The sequence below is a fragment of the Carcharhinus amblyrhynchos genome, chromosome 17 (assembly GCF_965287045.1).
Source record: "Carcharhinus amblyrhynchos chromosome 17, sCarAmb.v2.hapA, whole genome shotgun sequence".
Lineage (NCBI taxonomy): Eukaryota > Metazoa > Chordata > Chondrichthyes > Carcharhiniformes > Carcharhinidae > Carcharhinus > Carcharhinus amblyrhynchos.
Window position 1 is genome coordinate 11,882,425 of NC_137340.1, and position 22,532 is coordinate 11,904,956.

Below are 22,532 nucleotides of genomic sequence, written 5' to 3' on the forward strand. Positions count from 1 at the left end.
AGATGTTTGTAACAGGCAGAAAGAGTACTTACTGTACGGTACCAGATGTGCTTGCAAAACTCAGATTATAACACTAGATTGGATATCACTGCCTGAACAATCCCTTCTCGACCTTTTGGCTAAGATCAAGTGTAGTACTGACATGCTGTGCTTGGTTGAAGTCATTAGGTTACATTTTAGCTGCATTTGAAGCAATTTTTAAAAGCGGCATCTTGGCCTTTTGGTTCAGATGCAAATGAGATCACGCCTTGGAGGAGGAGATATACCTACTCCAATCAGCTTGGATCATGTAGATCAAGCCCAAGACAGGAGGTGAGAACCCTGTCTTGTCAGCTTGGATCGGGAATGTCTCAACTTGTTGAGACTCTGAATTGGACTTGATTTGATTGAACTGGAATAAAAACAAAAAAAAAATTACATTAGTGAACAATTAAGATTAGCTGAGCTTGCAACATAGATCACTTGTGCTTACTAGAAGCTACATATATTCATTGGCTGGGCCTTGTCCTCTTCAAACAGAAGAAATTTATCCAGGCATTGCATCTTTTTCAATTAAACAAAAGCAGGGGAGCCTGTTCCCTGGTGCATTCCCCATGGCAATGATTTGACAAATCAGAGCCCACTTGTCATTTCTGAATTTGGACAAAATCTTGAGGGTTGTTGTTGCCCTGATGCATTCATCACGACAACAACTCAACCAATTAGCAGCCTTTTTTTCCCTGCAGTATAAACTGATGTTCCTCTTGAAATTTACATTCATGTGTCTGCCCTGATGAGTGCAAGATGAAAGGCTTTTAACAGCATGTCTCTTTTCAGCAAAATTCAAGCATGTATTTGAACATTCTATTATTGAGAAAGCTAACCCCAAAAAGATATTTACTTTAATTCTACATATGGAAAATCTTGACTTTTTTGGTAGCATATTCGTACTTAAGACTGTCTTTATTTGCATCAAATGCACAGCTTTTGAAAAGTAAATTTATGAATCATTGCTCTGCTCAAAACATAGTGAAATTCACTTACCATAAAATCAATAATGGAAATGTGAACTACACTTCTTGCATTATAATCAGCCATTTATCTCCTTTAAAATTCTTGTCTGGGTAACATACCTATAGGCAAACACATGAAGCATGGCCAATCACAGCAGCAAACAAGCAGGCATTAGAATTGCAGTACATGTCATACACTGCTGGGCAATGGGAACATGCAAATTGCAGGAGGCTATGTCAGCAGTGACTGTACCTCACCAAGAATCCATGCCATGGTGGGAGGGTAGTATTAAAGTGAAAAATTTTGCCAGAGAGAGTGTGCTGCCTAACTGTACCCCAGTAAAAATCCATGTTTGGAGATGTAAGTGGTCCTTTAATCATATCAAAGGGAGATTCTATGCCAAGGACATGTAGTCAAGAGTCTGTGATGGGAGAGATTTGTTGGGGGTGGCACAGAGAATGAGGGAACCATACTCCAGCCCACTTTGCACTGTTTGGGCTAAAGAGCCTGATTCTGTGCCATATATCCTATGCAATCCTATGTTACATGGTCTAACATTACAAAACAATGTTTCATTCGATTGCATGCAAATCCAGAGTTCTTTGAGATTGGAAATATTGCAATAGTCCCCCTTCATGCCATTGCGTCATTTATGTTTCTGACACCATTCAGCCCAATGGACATGGGTGATCATCCATTTAAATGCCTTTTCCCTCTATGTTAAAATCCCTTTGCTATGAGGCCTTAAGTGCAACATTTAGCCCATCAAGTCTGCTCCATCAATGAGATCATGACTGATCTAATATAATCCTCAACTCCAATTTCCTACCTTATCCCCATAAATGTTGATTGCTTTACTTATTAAAAATCTGTCTACCTCAACCTTGAACACATACTTAATGACTCAGCCTCTACAGCCATCTGGGGTAAAGAATTTCACAGATTCACTATACTTAGAGAAGAAATTCCTCCTTATCTGTCTCTAAGGTGACCCCTTACTCTGAGATTACGTCCTCTAATCCTAGGCTCTCCTACAAGGGAAAGCAACCTCTCAACATCTACCCTGTCAAGGTGCCTGGGAATCCTATATATCTCAATAACATTGCCCCTCATTCTTCTAAATCCAATGACTACAGGCCCAACTTACTTAAGCTCTTCTCATGAGAAAAACCCTCCATACCCAGGATCAACTGTCTGAACCTCTTCTGGACTGCCTCCAATACCAATACATTTTTCCTTGGATTAGGGCACTAAAACTGTTCACAGTATTCCAGGTGTGGCCTAACTTGTGCCTTGTATACTTTTGGCAAGACTTCCCTATTTCTATCCTCTATTCCCTTTGAATGGAAGGCTAACATCCCATTTGTCTTCCCTATTACTTGAACTTGCACGCCAGTTTTTTGTAACCCCACCCCCCCCAATCCCTCCATGCTGCAGTGCAGTCTCTCATTTGAGCAACATTCGGCTCCTTTTTACTTCCTACCACAGTTCATAACTTCACATTTTTCAATGTTATATTCCATTTGTCAAGTTTCTGTCCTAACCTGTCGATGGCCTTCTGTAGACTCTTTACGTCACCCTCACCACTTGCCTTCCACGTAATTTTGATGTCATCTGCAAACTTGGTAATAGTACATTTACATATCCAAGTCACTAATATCTATTGTAAATAATTGTGGCCCCAGCACTGATCTCTCTAGTACTCCATTAGTTATAGATCATCCTGAAAATGCCCATCTTATCCCAACTCTATCAGTTAGCTAATTCTCTACCCATGTGAATATACTACCACCAACACTGTGGACTCTTAAGTAGCTTTTTGAGATACTTCACAATGCTTTTTTGGAAATCCAAGTATATTACATTTACTGGTTCTCCTTTATTCAATCTGCTTGCTACCACCTTAAAAGAGTTCTAATAAATTTGATAGGTATGATTTTCCCTTCATGAAGCTATGTTGATTCTACCTGATATGTTGCATTTTTAAAAGCTTTGTAACACTTCCTTTACTATGGACTTTAACATTTTCCCAATGGCATAAGTTAAGCTAATTGGTCTTACAGTTACTTTTTTTTTTGTCTCCCTCCCTTTTTGAATAAGGACTGTTTCCCAATCCTCTGGGACTTTTTTTTGGAATTTAAGGATTCTTGGAAGATTACAACCAACGCATCCACTATCTCTGGAGCTACCTCGTTTAATATCCTGGGATGCAGCCAATTAGGTCCAGGTGTCTTATCAGAGTAGTTTTTCTCTAGTGATAGTTATTGTATTTATTTCCTCTCCCCCACCCCCTTCTGCTCCTCAATTATTTAGTATTTTTGGAATGTTCATGTCTTCTGCCGTGAAGACTGACACAAAAGTATTTGTTTAACTCCTGTGACATTTCCCAGTTCCCGATTATTATTTCCCCGGTCTCGTTCTCCAGAGGGCCAATGTCTACTTTTGCCTCTCTCTTCCTTTTCATATCAATGTGGTCACTGAAGTTACACAACTGTTTCTTTTTAACTACTTCAATTTGACCCAATCCAAGACACCAAAGGCTTGCCACTTAGCAACAGCAATACACACTTCAAAAATATTCAGCAGAAGCACAATGCAAGGTAGAGCAGGGGCCAATATATTACACATGACAGCTCATAACCCAACACCATAGTTTCAACACGTCTCTAGGGGGTTCAAATAAATGCCCCATTAGTGCCCACCACCTGCATCCAGTTGAACAGAAATAATCAATTACTAGATTTTCTTTAAGAGTTAATAAACACAGCAGAAATTTTAGAAGTTAGATCAACACCCCCATATTCTGTACAAAACCAGGATGTTGAGAGATGACTGTATCTGAGGATCCCTAACAATTTCTTTGTACATCTGACAGTGATGACTTGCATCACACATCAAAACATAAAGATCTCTTTTCCCTACTGCATTTGTTTTAAGCCATAAAAAAGGTCAACGCACGACCTTTTCTCACTCATTTTTCATAATGTGCTTCATCTCACAATGAACATACATCTATTTAATGGGTGTACAATATTCTGCCTGGCCCCATCACAGAATATCTTAAAAAAATTTCACAAATAGAACCCCATCTCCACTACCTCTGAACCACTTGTTCTTGCAGCAGCTAAAGTATTTTTAACAACCCAGTTGCACAGCTGCACTATAGAGCCCACCAGGAAGATTAACATGTGGAGCATTGCTAAAAATGACTAGTTTCGTACTTTGGGGTCAATTAAGGATGTACATTTTAAGTATACCCCCTTCCTGATTTAATGTTCTATTTGCCGTTAAAACAGTCTATTTTAGTTTTTTAACGTCACCAAAACTCAGCATCTGGTCTAATTTGCATGCTCAGTCTGTTTAAGTGGCCAATCAAGAATTGCAATTGCTCTTTTTTAAATACATATTTCAATGATGGCCTGTTACAATTAACAAGGATAGGAGCAGCACACTAAAATGCTTGTAGCTGTCTGAGCGTTTTGAACAAAGTAAAGCTTAAACCAAGCTTGATCTGTTTTTGCAGAATTAAAAAAAATTAGAGCTGTTAAATGATCGTAATCAAAAGGAATTTTAAAAATTAACAAAAGGAAAAAAAAGCTTCTAAAATGTAAATCACCACTTGCCTCTTGGCTTCCGATTCATGTCTACAGATGAGTAATTCACATCAGAGCAAAACATACTGAGAAGTTTGGATGTGGAAATAAAAGCAACGCTGATTCAGTACTGTGACTATAACTATTTCCACTTAACAGGCAGAGAAGCAAAAAGCAATCCTATTCAAAAAGCAGGATATACTCGACAAGACAATGAATACTGTGTGTATTGCACTATTTTATACAATGTACCCGTTCTGAGTTTGTACATTAAAACATCAGCCACCTCAAGATCATGTCATTTTCAATGAATTGACATAATTGTGAATATTTTTCATGCTTAGAAATCTATTTTCCCATTATGGGAAGCATTTATCATCTAGCCGCACTGTTAACTGTCAAAATCACTTTGCACTTCTGCCGGATCTTGGTGGCAATTTCATTGTTTAAGCTGGGTTAACATTTTACTAAAATGAAACCTGTGGTCACTAAGTTGTCATTAGGATATTGGTAAAGCATTATGGCAGGCATTCTTCAATAAGCAGGTTTATAGCTTTCACAGGACATTGCAATGATTTCAGATGTTCTGTAGGATGTGGTGTTTACATTGAAAGTATTTTCTGAAGTGTCGCCATTGCTGTAACTCAGCAAATTTGGTGCACAACCAATCTCATGTTGCTTTCAACTTTTTTCCAAAAGCATGAAGCAATTTGAAAAAAAACCCATCTCCTTTTCTGGCCCTTCCAAAATAGCACCAGAAACTTGTGGCAAAGAAAAAGGTTCTTACCCCGAGCACTAGTGTAAACAGGGCGTTATACGAACAAATGTCGTTTTCAGACAATCACCTCATTTCAACCAGACAGGACTAGCAAAAAAAAACTACCGTTTAGTGACTTGCTAGTCAAATGCTCTTCCTTCACTTTAGACCATTCTGCAAAACCAAATGTCATGCTTTATCTTAAATAAATACCTCTGGCACCTGGTTTATCACCATCATGTCAACACAACGTAACTTTCATATACCTTAACAATTCAAACTGCTATATTTGCTGCTCTGCCACTTCACAAAAACATTCACACTTCATCACTTTTCGAATTCATGTGCTTTCTTGCAAACCTCCAACCAGCTCTGTGGAGATTTGTGGAGGTCAGTGCAAATCTTGTTATGTTATTTTATGCTTCCCAAGAGGTTTCCACTCCCAAAGAGCATACTTATGTCAACCCTTTTGCATATTTTCAAGAACCAGCAGGATAATCATCATCTTCAAATCAGATTCATCACTGCTGTCAGTCATTTCCTCAAAAAGGAATTGAGCACTCCAAAGCTGGGTTAACCAAAGTGCTTCATTATACACATGGGAAGAGCCAAAAGCAGCAATATTGCAGATGCTATTTCCTTTAATTGCTGGCCCCAAAATTACTTTCCCACAAATCGCATTATGGGTGTGCATTTCAAGAATTCCTGGGAGGCACGTTAACTTATGAAAAACATATATTTTGCAGGTTTCTATCAAGAGGAGGCATCCTTGTGTCCACACATTACCAGCACTTCCCCTCAAGTCTGTTCTTTATCCATGAAATAAAAGAGTCTTGGTTGTGCTCGTTGAAGTAAGGGATCTCAAATGCCACAGTTGATTTTAAACATTTAAATTCATTGCTTCACTAAATTCATAAGTCTGCTCACAAAATGGACTTCAACAGTAAACGTCCTGGGAAAATTTAACTGCAAGTAATTGGCTTTTATTCACCACTGCTATAATAGAGAAATAATCATTGGGATTCACTGCCATATGATTCTAGAACTCAACCCCTCCCTCCTTAAAAACACTGAGCGTAGCTCAAGAGCAGTTATCACAAAGAACACACCACCACTTTTTTTTAAAAAAAGCATCAAGCTTCCTGCTGTTCAATCTTACTTTTTAATAAAGGCCAAAGTATATAAAATTACGTGTAAACAGTTTTTTTTTGGTAATACAGCAGTCGCTTGACAACTGATCTGAGAATTACAATTTCACATACTTCAATGGCACAAATCAACATCAAGCTTTATCAGTGCAAAGCCCATTAAAGAACAAAACTTACATTCAGAAGGCCTGAACTGTAGCTGCAGCAACACTCAGCATGTCAGCTGTTATCTCAACAGGCCCACTCAAAGAATTAACCTCTTCAGTTCATACAAAATGCAATTCTTAAGTACATTACTGTTACGAAGGTACCAAAACAAACTACATTACGGGGAAGTTATGCTCATTAAACAAGCAACAAAGCTGAAAGAAGGGCAAGTAATGGCCTGGATGAGAACAGGCAGAAGCCAGGATAAAACTGATATCTACATACAAGGAGCAGTGGCATACAGCTGGCAGCAAAATGCTTTAGGAGACTGCAACTCATCAAGGCTTTAACTAAGAAACCAATCACAAGTTAATTAATTAAAATCAGTGCTAAAATATTGGTATGTGGGAACATATCATCAACTGGAAAGAATAAAAAGACTTAAGGGCAACGCAAACATCCAATTTACAAACCCATTATGTTGCTCAATGGGAACTGTAAATCCTCTGGTAAAAATACACTTGCTTACTTGAGAATCACAGAATGGTTATAGCACAGAAGGTAGCTAATCAAGTTCACCGTCTGTGCCAGTGCTCTCCAACAGTAACCAGGGTAGTTCCATTACCTTTTCCCTGTAACGTTGATTTTTTCCTAATTTGCAGATTCCAAATCCAACTCCTTCTGCAATAATTACCCCCCCCCCCACCCCACCGCAATCCTAGGCACAGCATTTTAGATCCTAATTATTTACTGTGTGTAAAAAAAAGTATGCCGCCAATGATTTCTTTGCCAATCATCTGAAATCACCTCTTGTTCTTGACCCAAAAGAACAGTTTATCTTCATGATTTTGACTACCTCTACCAAATCCCCTCCCAACCCACTCTGAGGAGAGCAATTGAGCACTATGTGTATTTAGTGGTCAGCAGATTATAGATCAAGGTCAACTGACAACCCAGTTAAAACCCCTTGTACTCGGAATTTGAACTTTGGATGACAAAGCAATTAAGCTAGAGTATGGGATTATTTGTCATGACTAATTAACGTGCTGCGTCAATGAACTTGCTGCTCAGAATTTGATTGTTCCTTTTGAGTGTGACTTTACATTGGCCACAGCAGAGTTTTTGGTTGGTAACTCTGCCATTAAGTGTCCTGTATAGTTCACTTAAGAGTCTAAATACCCCTGTTCCCATCCCTCAACTTTCTACATAAAATGAATTGCACTTCAACCATGGAAAATAGATTGTAGTAAAAGATTGATTTGGTTTGATGCACGTTTGTCTTCTTTCCCTCACCACAACCCCCACACGCGCACACGTTTAGTAACCTAGTCAAAACCACACAGCCAAATGGATCCAGCGTGAAGAAAACCACAGGACCTATTCATTCTGTTTATTCAGGAAACAACACTTAAAACCAATTGAAGTAGAATTCACACAGCTATAACCGTGGTTCTCACTAACGGGCATACGAAGCCTCGGAACACTGATGGCGTCATAAATTCTATTTTGAGACAGAATCATGAATCTCATTCTACATCCTCGTTAAGTATTCAAAACGAGAAGCAGCTCATAGAGGAGAGATGCAGCTTACAGGAATGAGGTATTAAAATATACAACTTAATTATCCTTGGTAAATAATAAAATGGGATTTATTTCTGAGAAAAACTACAGCTGCAATGACGCAAACTGAGTGAACAGATCACATGACAAGCAAAAGGTCAGACTGTGTGCAATGGAAATACAAGCGTACATTTCATTGGAAGACTATCACTTATACTTATGCTCCAAAAACAATGAACACATTCAGGGATTTTTGTAACTTGATTTTAGCAACTTGATTTTAGCCCACTCAAAACCCATTCACTTAGTGATCTCTTAGATTATATTAATTATATCTTAGACCCAATAAAATAATCAACGATCAGTCAATGCATTATATTGGGCCAGCTCGCTAGTTTCAGCTGAGGAGATATGTCTACAATAGTACAGCTTATTTTCAACGTACGAGACAAAAGTCAAAACGATGAACGCATTAATTTGTTTATAGTCCAATTGGAAAGCAGCCGGAGTTCATAGCCAATGAAATATTCACTTTTTTGAAACACAAAAGATGATCTTTTGGTCCCTGAAACATTAAAACACTGCATCGAAAGAAAAAAATATTTTACTGAGAAAGTACTTCAACCTACCAACTTTGTAGGTCTTTTCTCAAGCTTAAAGTGAAGCCATGGTTGATTAAGGCTCAGGAGAGAGTGCTCCTGTAAAACAAAGTTTTTCAAACCATTTGTTACATGAACTGAACAGGCATTGAGCCAGACAGAATCTTTCATACAACAGCATTGTAGATAACAGAAAAGTGACTAATACCATACCTACAAGTCTAAAAATTCCAAAGTATAAAAATAGTTTCCTTTGCCTCGTGTTCTTTTGCACTGGTACAACAAATACTACTCTTATTAGCCAACTTAAACTCCGCATTGTATGAGAAACAGAAATCTCTCCGGCGTCCTAGCCGAAAGGTTTATTTATTAACAGGGCTAGTTAATAGCAAACCAGACTAGATTAGTATCTCTGTTGACTCTTAAGCAATAACCATGAACTGAAAAATTTAAAAACATATTTCACATATTTCCTGTACTTGGAGTATTTAAAAGCAGTTAAGATTTGGCTTGTTATATTCCCATGACTATTCTTCAATGGCTGTCCTTTGGGACACCGATCTTGAAAAATGCAAAGTATTTATTTCAACAAAAACAGTTTATATTTTCACATCAAAGTCACACCACAACGTGTATTGGTCTTGAAAACAACAAACTTCGGGAATGAGGAGAAACAGGGTCCTCTGACTGACCCCAAAAGAACTATATTGTCAATTATCTAGTAATTGCTTTCTGCACTAACTGCCTCTACAGCCTCCCTGGCAGACGACTGCCTGGAAAAACCATTGGCTTGCATTTCAATTCAAGTGATTCCACTCTAGATCAGATGTGACACTGTTTCAGAATCATCTCTCCACAAAAAGTCATCTTCCTCTGTATACTGAATTGGGTATGCTGCATTTTTTGAACGTTTTGATGTTGGCTTGTGTGTTAATAGCATTCCACAACATGACGACAAAAATCACACGTGACAGCAGAGGGGCAGCAGGATCACGTCCACTCTTGTAATGGTTTATTTCTCCATCAACAATCCATCTATTCCATTCAGCACAAACACGATCCTTGAATGGCTTGCTGAAACACACAAAAAGGTTTAACTATAGCTTCAATAAAGCTGCAATTTGGATGTTGGAATGCAGATACCTCCTGATTACATCAATTTTACATGACCTGAAGACAACCCATTAAATAAGCTCCTTCACTTGTGTAGGAGATCAGGACACTTATTCCACACATCCATAACTTCTCTTCATCCTCATCCATCCAACTGTCGTCACGGACGTCCACAAAACCTCCTGCAGAGGACTTGATTTTTCACATGATTTGGAGATTTTGAATAAACATAGGTGTTTCAATTTGTTCCATCAGCCAAGCAGGTGAGTGCCATTGTGAATCTTGTCTTCTCATGTCTTATAGTTTTCACTAGAACTGTTCATGAACACTTCCACTCCACAATTCATTTGCTGGACATATGAAAATTAATAGGTGTTTCATCCACATTGCTGGATCCACATCGTTGAAGCAATATAACGAGTACTTGTGTTTTTGCCACTGTCTGATGAATAACTGAGAACCGACAATTTTAGGTCTCTTGATAGTGATGTTGGTCGTCTCCTACATCACTTAAGACAATTTTGTTCTATAAAAGCAAGTGCAGCAACTTGAAGCTGCTCTGAAAACTTTGCTGGACTCACTAAGTGCATGCACTGTACTTCTGGTGACAATATAGCCGTTCTGATAATTCGAGGACCCATTCCAATACATGTTGCTCAAAATCAGTGGCTGGTCTCTCTTCTCATGGCAAACTTGGTCTTGGGCATCTTCTGAGTGGATTCCTTCCTCCGTTTTCACACCAGTTTTTCACTAACACCAAATTCCCAAAAAAAATTGGCATTGAGCCTCAAGAATTAGGGCAGATGAAAAAAGCTCAGTCATAAAAGGTAGACTTCACAAAATTTCGTAAAGGTGGAAAAGGGAGATAGAACTTTTTTTTTACAAAGGGGGAGAATTCCAGTGCTTAGGGCGCTCAGTGTGAAAAATAGAGGAATGCAAATGTTAGAGGGTCATGGGGCAGAATATTCACAGTAGGGCCAAAGGGATTTGAAAAGGATGAGAATTTTTAAAAGCAAGGAATTACTTAGGATGCATTTCATCAAGCACAGGAGTGTTAGATGAACATGACATGGTGACAGAACGCAAGGTCATCCAATCGTCTGCTGCTCAGTTTTACGAGAGCACAGCCAGAGAAGTGCAAAAGGCTGGAGGTAACCAAGTCATGGATGAAGGTTTCTGTAACAGAGGAAGGCACATCACAGACAAGAGTTGGGTGCCATTAGGGAGTTTGAATTAGGCAGTCTTGTTGATGGTGCGGTCGTGGTCAGAAGTCCCCAATGAATTGAAGGTCTAATTAACTTCTCAAAATACTGCTGCACAACTCACTTGGTCTACCCACAGAAACTTCCTTATTCAGCTTACACTTTTCATTTAGTTACATTTCATGTGTACCACCATTCATTAATCCATCTCCTTCTACTAGTTAGTCTCTTCCTCACTGGTCACCTTTGCCTTGTCCTAATTGGTGTCACCTGCAGCATGACATTTGGTTTTCCCTAAGCTACAATTGACCACAAGAAGCAATATGACAACACACGAGTGACTATTTGGATCATTGAAGCAATTTGTTTCAATTCAACCTTGTTTTAATTTGATTAGCTAGCAGCACGGTTTCGTTAAAGGGAAGTCGTGTCTGACAAATTTACTGGAGTTCTATGAGGATGTGTCTAGGGCGGTGGATAGAGGAGAGCCGGTGGATGTGGTCTTTCTAGATTTTCAGAAGGCGTTTGACAAGGTACCTCACAATAGGTTATTGCAGAAGGTCAGGGGACATGGAGTTGGGGGTAGGGTGTTAGCGTGGATAGAGGATTGGTTGTCAAATAGGAGGCAGAGAGTGGGGGTCAACGGGTGCTATTCGGATTGGCGGATGGTGACTAGTGGAGTGCCCCAGGGGTCAGTGCTGGGGCCTCAGCTATTTACCATTTATATAGATGATCTGGAGGAGGGAACCGAGTGTAGGGTGTCGAAATTTGCTGATGACACCAAGATTGGTGGAACGGCAAATTGTGCGGAGGGTGTGGAGAGTCTACAGAAGGATCTAGATAGGCTGGGCGAATGGGCCAGGAAATGGCAAATGGAATTTAACGTTGGCAAGTGCGAGGTGGTCCACTTTGGTAGGAAGAATGGTAGGAAGGATTATTACTTACGTAGTGAAAAACTGCAGCAGGCGACGGTGCAGAGGGACCTCGGGGTCCTTCTGCATGAGTCACAAAAACCCAGCCTGCAGGTGCAGCAGGTGGTCAGGAAGGCGAATGGGATGCTGGCCTTCATCGCGAGGGGGATTGAATATAAAAGTAGGGAGGTACTGCTGTGGCTGTATAGGGCATTGGTGAGGCCGCAGCTGGAGTACTGTGTGCAGTTTTGGGCGCCGTACTTACGCAAGGATGTTTTGGCCTTGGAGGGAGTGCAGAGGAGGTTTACTAGGCTGATGCCGGAGTTGAGGGGGTTGAGCCATGAGGAGAGGCTGAATAAATTAGGCTTGTACTCGTTAGAGTTTAGAAGAATGAGGGGAGATCTCATTGAGACGTATAAGATGATGAATGGGATGGATAGGGTAGAGGTGGAGAGACTCTTCCCGCTCAGAAAGAATAGTAGGACTAGGGGGCACAGCCTCAAGATAAAGGGGGGGCGGTTTAGAACGGAGTTGAGGAGGAACTTCTTCACTCAAAGGGTGGTGAATCTCTGGAATTCTCTGCCCGTTGAAGTGGTGGAGGCGACCTCGCTAAATATTTTTAAGACGCGGGTTGATGGGTTTTTGATAAGAGAGGGGATTAAGGGTTATGGGGAGAGGGCGGGAATGTGGAACTGAGCCACAACAGGTTAGCCATGATCTTATTGAATGGCGGGGCAGGCTCGAAGGGCTACTCCTGCTCCTATTTCTTATGTTCTTATGTTCTTACAATTCAAAAGTGTTTTCAATTCCCCATCTACCTTTAAAATAAAAATTTAAAGCACAATATCAAGAATCTTACTAAAACCAAAATACTACATCCACAGGATGCCAAAAACCAAAGATTCCTCCAAAGAACATGCCACAAACCCATGATAATTTCCCCTTAATATATTTATCCAGCAACAAAGCCATTACTGGTTTTAGAGATCACTTCCTTAAATGCCCAAGTATTAACTATATTGTAGCTGTTGCCTCGTCCACCTTCAACTTACTCAGTCCTGGAACTATTTTTTCACTAAAACTTCTTCCACTTCCCCTCCCCAACCTGTTCCATGTAATAATCCACAAATCATAGTTTCACTCCTAATGGCACCCTTCAGATATTTGTCAATTGACCTTTATGTAAATTGAAGTCATCAGTTGGAATATTTCTTACAGTCACTTTACTCTCTCGGTTCAACAACTCACCCTAATCTGATCTACAGAAGAAACCAGTGTCCCAACTCATCAAATGGCTGGATTGACGAGTCGGTTTCAGGTATGTTTTCACACACAACTCAACTGGGCGGCACTGGTTAGCACTACTGCTCACAACTCCAGGAACCTGGGTTTGATTCCCAGCTTGAGTCACTTTGTGCTGAGTTTGCACATTCTCCTCATGTCTGCATGGGTTTCCTCCAGGCGCTCCGGTTTCCTCCCACAGTCCAAAAATGTGCGGGTTAGGTCGATTGGCTATGCTAAAATTGCCCCTCAAGTGTCCTGAGATGCAGAGGTTAGAGGGTTAGCAGGCAAATACGTAGGGATGGGAGGATAGAGCCTGGGTGGGATCGTGGTCAGTGCAGATTCGATTGGCAAAATGACCTCTTTCTGCACTGCAGAGTTTCTATGATTCTATAACTCAAATCTACATAGTGGTGGGTAGGTGTATAGTCAAATTATTGGTCCAATACTTTCCTGAAGTATCAGCATCTGCCTGTAAATTGCCACCTACGCACTCACTGCTCGGTACCAATAAACTCATACGTTCACCATCATCGTCACCTTTTCTGTCATTAACCTCACTTTACTTTGGTATCCCACTTATTTTGTAGTTTAAGTAACATAACTATTAACCCTTTCTAGTAGGACACAAAGATAAGTGGAAAAGCAAATTGTGCGGAGGGTGTAGAAAGTCTGCAGAGGGATCTAGATAGGCTGAGCGAGTGGGCGAGGACCTGGCAGATGGAATACAATGTTGGCAAGTGTGAGGTTATCCACTTTGGCAGGAATAACAGTCGGCGGGACTACTAAAAGGGCGAAAAGCTGCAGCATGCTACGGTGCAGAGGGACCTAGGGGTCCTTGTGCATGAGTCACAAAAACCCAGCCTACAGGTGCAGCAGGTGATCAGGAAGGCAAATGGGATGCTGGCCTTCATAGTAGGGAGGTCTTGCTGCAACTGTACAGGGCACTGGTGAGGCCACAGCTGGAGTACTGTGTGCAGTTTTGGTTGCCGCGCTTGCGCAAGGATATTTTGGCCTTGGAGGGAGTGCAGAGGAGGTTCACTAGGCTGATACCAGAGTTGAGGGGGTTGAACTATGAAGAGAGGCTGAATAGACTGGGCTTGTACTCGGAGTTTAGAAGGACGAGGGGGGATCTTATTGAGACGTATAAGATGATGAAGGGGATGGATAGGGTAGAGGTGGAGAGGTTCTTCCTGCTCAGAAAGGACAGCAGGACTAGAGGGCACAGCTTCAAGATTTTGGCGGGGGGGGGGGGGGGGGGGGGCAGTTTAGAACAGAGTTGAGGAGGAATGTCTTCACTCGAAGGGTGGTGAATCTCCGGAATTCTCTGCCCATTGAAGTGGTGGAGGCTACCTCGCTGAATATATTTAAGACGCGGGTAGATAGGTTTTTGGTAGGCAAGGGGATTAAGGGTTATGGGGGGAAAGCAGGAAAGTGGAACTGAGCCACTTCAGATCAGCCATGATCTTATTGGGCAGGCTCGAGGGGCTAGATGGCCCATTCCTGCTCCTATTTCTTATGTTCTTAGGACCAATTCTACAATTACTACTTTCGAAGTCTTGCACGTAAAGCAAAACTCAGCTGAAACTCAGCCTTTTTCTTGGGTTACTGTGAGCCATTTGTGCCAACTTATTTCCTCCTTTCAATGATAATGATTTTTAAAAGCAACGTACAGAGGATTATAGGCTGTTTATAGCTTGTTTTACTTCCTTGAAGAATCAGTGTGCTAAGATCAAATGTATTTCTCATTTCTCCCCCCGACCCCTCAACAAAAGAGTTAATCCAGTCATATATTCAGTTACATTTGAAATATTTGAAATCAGAGTTAAAGCGGCAAAATTTTCTTTGCTGGGTCAAAATAAAACAAAGAACAAGGCGGCACGGTGGTTAGCACTGCTGATTCACAGCACTAAGAACTTGAGTTCGATTCCTGGCTCGGGTGACTCTGTGGAGTTTGTATTTTCTCCTCATGTCTGCATGGGTTCCCTTCCACTGTCCAAAGATGAGAGTTAGGTTGATTGGTTATGCTAAGTTGCCACTTAGCACCAGCTGGATCAGCAGGGTAAATGTCTGATGCTACAGGGATAAGGGCTGGGTGAGATTGCGGTCAGTGCAGACTTGATGGGCCGAATGGCCTCCTTCTGCACTGTAGGGATTCTATGAACAGTAATTGAGTTAGCCAGCAGTATATCCAGCATTCTATCCCAGATCATCCACATACACAATAATTCAAGGATCTAGTAAGAATTTAAAGTGGAAATACATAAGCATTCTGAATAGGAAAGATTTTAAAATGGGACAATTTGAGCAATATCCAATTTGAGAAACAGAATAAAAATTGTGTTAATCGGCGTGGAGAAATGCATTACACAAATCATGGAATTTTTTTAGCACAGATCACATTTGGCCAAACTGTCCAAAAGAACATTTGCGTAGTGCCATTCTCCACTTTCTCCCCATACACCGCACACTCTTCCTTTTCAGATAAGTCAAATCCATTTTGAATGCTTGAACCTGTATCCACCACACAAACAGTTCATTCAAGACCTTGATCACTTGCTACATTAAAGGTTTTCTTATGTCGCTTTTGCTTCTAAAATGGGCCCCCTTCATTCTCTGTCTATAATAATGAGGGGTACACATCAGCTAGATAGCCAATATCTTTTCCCAAAGGTAGGGGAATCTAAAACTAGAAGACATAGGGTTAAGGTGAGAGGGGAGAGATACAAAAAGCGTCCAAGGGGACAATTTTTTCACAAAGAGGGTGGTGAGTATCTGGAACAAGCTCCAAAGACGATAGTAGAGGTGGGTACAATTTTGGTCTTTCAAAAAGCATTTAGATAGTTACATGGATAAGATGAGTATAGAGGGATATGGGCCAAATGTGGGCAATTGGGATTATCTTAGGAGTTTAAAAAAAACAGCGTGGATGAGTTGGGCCAAAGGGCCTGTTTCCATGCTGTAAATCTCTATGACTCTGATTCTCAATTCTTTCAGGAATGGTAACAGTTTCTCCCTATCTGCACTCTCGATTCTTGTATCACATCTCTTCTCAACCTCCTTTTCTTTAAGGAAAAGTCCGTTTTCCAGTGTTTCATTACATCTAAAGTTCCTCATCCTCAGAACCATCTTGTGAATATTTTTTCCAACCTTTTCAATGCCTTCACTGCCTTCCTAAAGTGCAACTTCCAAAACTTGATGTAATGCTTCAGCTGAGGTCAGATTAGTGTCTCACACAAGTTCAATATATCCTCCTTGCTCTTGCACTGCATGCTCCTATTAATGAAACCTGGAACATTCAAAGCCTAGAATATTATATGCAGTATTACTGATCCCTTAACATATTCTGTCACCTTCAACTACTTATTCACAAATTGCCACACTGCTCCTGAAATTGCATCCATGTTGTTCCCATCTAAATGAGTCACTTCATATTTCTCCAGATTGAACTTCACCAGTCACCTGTCTGCTCATTCCACCAACCTACATCCTTTTGAAATTCTATACTATTCTCCTCACAGATTACAAAGACTCAAGTTTTGTATCATCTGCAGATTTTAAAGCTGCATTCCATACACCATGATTTAGGTCATTAATAGGAGTCATGAAATCAGGGGTCCCAATAACATCCTCTGGGGAACTGCACTACAAACTTTCCTCTGACCTGAAAAACATGCATTAACCACTAGGCCTCGTCTGGAAAACTGCCTAGTTCTGGGTGCCATACTTGAAACAAGATATGAAGGCATTAGAGACAGGACTGAGGAAATCCACAAGAATGATTCATTCAAACAATTGTTGATATCGGATTGGGTCTGTTTTCCTTTGAGAAAAGGCAACAGAGATGTTTGCAATTCTCTTATACTTGGGGCTGGTGTCTAAGCACAACGGCCAGTGCTTCCACCATTTCCGCTCTCAATTCCCTCAGTATCTTTGGATGCGTCTCATCTGGCCCAACTTTTAAGTTGACAACTTACCCAATACATTCTCCTGTTCAATTTTAATCCCTTCAAGTATCTGAATTACGTCTGCTTTTGCCACGGCCTGGGTAACATTTTCTTCCCTAATAAAGGCAGGTGCAAAATATTCATTGAATACTCAGCTCTGCCCTCTGCCACCTGATACAAGTCCCCTTTTTAGTCTCTAAATCGGTCCTAATTCTGCTTTTACCATCATTTATATGCCTAGTGAAGACTTTGGGATTCTATTTTATGTTGGTGGCCAGTCTTTTTTTTCATGCTCCCTCTTTGCTTCTCTTATTTCCTTTCTCACTTCCCTTTTGAAGTTTCTATATTCAGCCAGGTTCTCTATTGTACTTTCTACTTAACATCCGTCATAGGCATTTTGCTTCTATTTTATCTTAACCAAAATCTCTCATCACCCAGGAAGCTCCGGATTTGCTTGCTCTACTTTTTCATTTCTCAGAAATAGGGGTATACCTGACTGTGCCGAACTCCTCTTTCTTTGAAGTCCATTGTTGAACTACTGGTTCCCCTGCTAATCTTTGACTCCAATTTATTTGGCCCCAATCCATTCTTACCCCCACTGAAGTTGGCTTAAACAAAACAGTAACATTTATTACTAATTACATGGAAATATGCGCAAAATATCTGGCTAGTAAAATATATAGTCAGTGTAGAGGAAAGTTGCAATTTTCTAAGGCAGAACCTCCATGTATATAGTATTGCACTTCAGCATACGCCAAGCACTAAAACATTCTTCTGAATTATCATTGTTCCAACATTTCTTCTCTGAAGAGGGGAGAGAATCCGTGGAATTCTTTAGCTGTACAGGCTGGGATCTTATGTTCAAGGCTGCAATAGACAAGTTATCAGTAAGGAAATCAAGGGTTATGGGGCTGAGATGGGAAAGTAGAGTTGAGGTTTATCACCATCAGTCACACTGAATGGCAGATGGGTTGAATAGGCTACTTCTACCCCTATATCTAATGGTCTTATGGAGTATACATTTTAGCTGTTTCTAAAGTGGTAAGACTGATATTTACTGAGTAAAACTGTATAGTTTTTAAGGTTAACATTTCAGACAATATCTGGAAGCAAACTAAAGGATTGCTTGACAGGCAAAGATGACACCAGATTCTACACTGCCAAGCTACAGAGACAGTCTAAGGAAATTAAGTTAACTCTCGGTGGAGGAAGGAGAAGGGAAAAACAGCCTTTTTAAAAAAATGCCAAACAGCAAAAGATTAAAGTACCACGGACGTTCACACAAGTACAAATAAAGAGCACTGACAGATGCAAGTTAATCATAAACTAGCAAACACAAATAGCAACTTACTGGAACATTAAAAAACAATTTCCAGTTCAGAGAAAAGGATGATAGTTTGATACAGAAAATGGTCACTTTTAGTTCTAGAATACAACAATAGAATAATTAAACAGGCTTGAATGGTGTTCTCTTACCTATTACTTATGTAGTCCATAGAATTTGACTATATTAGCCCAAAGGAACTAAAACGCCCTCATGTACTAACAGCCACTTTGCAGACAGAAAAAGACAGATAGAAAAAGGGAGAAACTAGATAAGGGTAAAGGAAACAATTCCACAGCTATATTTCAGATATAAAAATGCTAAACATTGCAAAGTACATCTCCTGTAATACTGGAGAAACTCAGCAGGTCTGACAGCATCTGTCAACATTAACATAGACTTTTATAAGCATATATATGCCTATCTAATGTAAAAGTCAATAGCATGACTTTTGAGCTTAAATAGATGTACTTTCTCAGCTGGTGTAAAAGGTCAACCCTAGTTTTTTGAACGATCAAACCTGTTGTGATTAATTACAACAGTCTGAAGGTACACCACCCTTTGGATTTTCCCTCTGCCAAATCTTGCAGCAATCGTCCAGCGAATCGACAAGACTACAATACACCACTCGATCTTTCGCCATGCCTTTGAGGGATAACGAGTACGTAGCTCAATTTAAAATGAAAGTCACAGCAATTGTCAAGACAACTTACATTCAGCAGAAAGAGTTTAACAATTCTGAGAAAGTAAAGATTGTAGAAAGATATTAGAAAAGATGCCAAAGAACCAAAGCTCCAGAGGAAGGCTAATCAAATGGCCTCATTTGGAGAAACAAGCAGCAAAATGGTTAACGAGAACCAACAAGAGTCATAATATCACCCACAGAGCAATCCAACAATATACCTTCAGAGAAATGAAGACAGATGATATTCCAGATTCAAGGACAGTCCATGTGATGCACCGGTTCAGGTAAAGGTACATGAGTTCTTCGTCACGAAACAAAAATTTCACAGCATCTACCATCCTGAACTCAATGTTAAAATCAAATAACACCATTTTTGTCATTTGACATCCAGAGAAGAATGGGTATTATTTGGCCTACATTGGAAATCTGAATTAAATAATGATAAACTTCAACACGCCAGCAAACAAGATTTACCAAGATTGGTGGAAAAGCATCACCCTTGTGACTGGCTATAAGAAGACACGGATATTGTGATTCCATCTTGTATGGTGCTGGATGGCACAAAATTCAAACCAATGGTGAGATACGAGCACAAAGCTCTCCTTAAAAAAAACTCAAAGACATTGTCATCTATGTTCATGAGAAATACCGAATGAATGAAGATAGTGGCAAGAAATAAGGCAAACAAGGGTGAAATTCAAGACTAAAGATAACAATGGAAAGAAGGGTTGCACATCAAGGACACATTCAAATTCCACCTTTTCAGCGTTCAGCCCTTGGATAAATGCATAAATAAACCTTTCAAGGATGATAACCAAAAGATGTGGAACAACTGAACACTAGAAGATAAAGGAACATTCATTAAGGGCAGAAATACACACCCTCATTACCAACATTGTGTTAATGGCTCATAGATATGCATATTCCACATTAGAAGTGATTCTTTTGAACATCAAATGCACTCGACTGGTCCATTACTTATAGAATGCTGATACACAAGTGACTGATACTAGCAAAGATGATGTTATACAACTAGCTGTGGGGATGACTTGTTTGGTGGTTCAAATGGGGATCAAAATGATTTAAGGATTTCAATAGGAATTATTATGTTGCTAATGTGTTGTGGTATTTCTGTATATTATAAGGCATGAAATGCTCGTAATGTCATAACATTAGTAATGGAAAATATGAATGAAATGTATATAATTGTTAAAAATGTTAGAAAATTCATGAATTATTTCACTTTTTAAAATTTTTTTTCCCTATTGTTAGTGATTCTCTTTGGACCTAAAGCAAGCACGTATGTTAACCTCATCGGAAGAATTACCTATGTAGAGGTCAAGCCCATGACCTTTGGTCTAAAAGAACAGGTCTCAAACACAAGAACATATGTTATTTCGTCTGGTGGTAGAACACAGAGCACACAAAAGTAAAAGCCAAAGTATATAGCAATGAAGTCAGGAGGCATTTCTCCCTTCTCCCACACAAAAGAGTAGGAAAAACCTGGCATTCTCCTACCCGTCATCCTAAAAAAACTGGATGTCAGATCAAAGGTCGATTAATGAGTAATGTGTGGATCTGGTAGAATGATAGAACAGACACGAGTTGCTGAAAAGCCTGCTTGTATAATCAATACAAAAAGGCTTTTTCATGCATTATAATTCCATTTCGACTATTAGATCTTGAATTTAATGGAATTAGCAACCAGAAGTCACAAAATGTTTTGAGTTATCAGTTCATCTTGCCCCTTTTCAATAAACTATTCGAGACAATATTCACTCTTCAACAAGATGCCACTAAAAACAGATTAATTGGTCATTCATTTGGTTGCTCCAGAAACATTGTTGTTCCAAATTTGGCTGTTGTGCCTGCTTCCAAAAATCTGTACGGTGCTTTGGGATGTCCTGAAGATGGGAAAGGCTGTTTGGAAATACAAGACCTCCCTTTCAAGATAAAAAGCTGCTTGTAAAATGGATATATAAATGCTCCCACTTTTGGATAAGCAAATTCTTCTTCCAACGACGGAGTGCAAACACTGAAGCCACTGCCTCGGTTCCATGCCACTAACTCCATCCCTTGAGCATAGTTTCAATTACTTAAACTGTACAAATCCACTCAACTTTGGTATCCTGCTTGACCAGATGAGCTTTTGAGTTCATAACTGCACCAAGCCTAACAATTTCCAGCTCCATAACATTACTCAACTCCTAAATGTGCTTTAGTTATTCCAGATTTGATGACTCTAACACCCTTCTGTCCAGCCTCCTCCATTCTGCCCTCCAGAAGTTTAAGCTCATTCAAAACTATGCCGCCAAACTGTGCCCCAACTTTCACCAATTCCTATTCACACATCCTTTTGCTCAATGCTACGTACGACTTCCGGTCATATCCCTCAATGGTTTTGCCCCTAATCTTTGTAATCTCCTCCAGCTGCAAAACATTCCAAGTTATCTGCACTCTTTATAATTCTGGCCTCTTGAGCATCCCCATTTTAATTGCTCCACCAGTGTCACCCTTTCCCAGCAATTTCTCCTTGATGACAAAACTTTCAGGCATCTCTAGTTACTACCCAACCATGTCTTTATCTGACCAAGCAGTCGACTTTAAAATTTGCTATCCTTTTTTCCAAATGTGAAATTTACTGGGGCATACGTTAAGAAATGCATCCACATCTCTAAATTTAGACTGGAACTGCTGCATACCTAAGGAGAACAGTACTTCTGAAATAAAATTTTAAATGTGTTCAAAATATTGAAACCACAACGAACGTAGATACTGTGCCCTGCAGCAGCAATTTGCTTACTATTTGTAGAACCAAATACAATTACAACATCAGTTACAGGTTTTGTAGCAGGTTCCAGCTGCACAATTAAATAGAGCACCACCCATCCTTTGGGGAACATGCACAAGTATTGTAGTATTCTCACTTCCTCCCCTTTCAGATTGATGATAATCAAGCACATATATCTTGGAAGTGAAGCCAAAAATATCTTTCAAGTTCAGGAAGTGAATCCTCTATGTGGATTTATTATGATTGAAAAAAAAAAGGACAAAGATTATGAGGCCCAGTCAGTTTATTTCATCTGGAATCACTTAATTGTCGAACATGTATTTCGCTCTATATTGCCCCTTTGTTTCACTGACGAGTTTGTGTCTTCCATGTTCCTACCAGTCAGAAACTTGCCCTTCTTCACTATTCAAACGACCAGGGGGCTTCATGTATGTCACTATCAATAGCAGCCTCCTGCACATCAACATCACACTACCAGATT

General features: G+C 40.0%; 1 protein-coding gene across 6 annotated transcripts in view; it reads right to left on the reverse strand.

Annotated features, from left to right (window-relative positions):
- The window catches only part of sgms1b (sphingomyelin synthase 1b), a 102,165-nt gene that overhangs the window by 39,598 nt on the left and 40,035 nt on the right, over window positions 1-22,532 (reverse strand). The window contains exons 1-3 of one of the 6 annotated variants that reach the window (XM_080205477.1): window positions 9,011-9,133; window positions 8,828-8,896; window positions 5,374-5,451 (exon numbers count right to left, since the gene is read on the reverse strand). The exons of 1 other annotated variant lie outside the window; for it this stretch is intronic. The gene's annotated coding sequence lies outside the window, so the exon portion shown is untranslated. Of the gene's footprint in view, window positions 1-5,373; window positions 5,452-8,827; window positions 8,897-9,010; window positions 9,134-22,532 lie in introns of those variants that run through there. 4 more of the 6 variants (XM_080205480.1, XM_080205475.1, XM_080205478.1 and 1 more) reach the window with 4 other exon arrangements.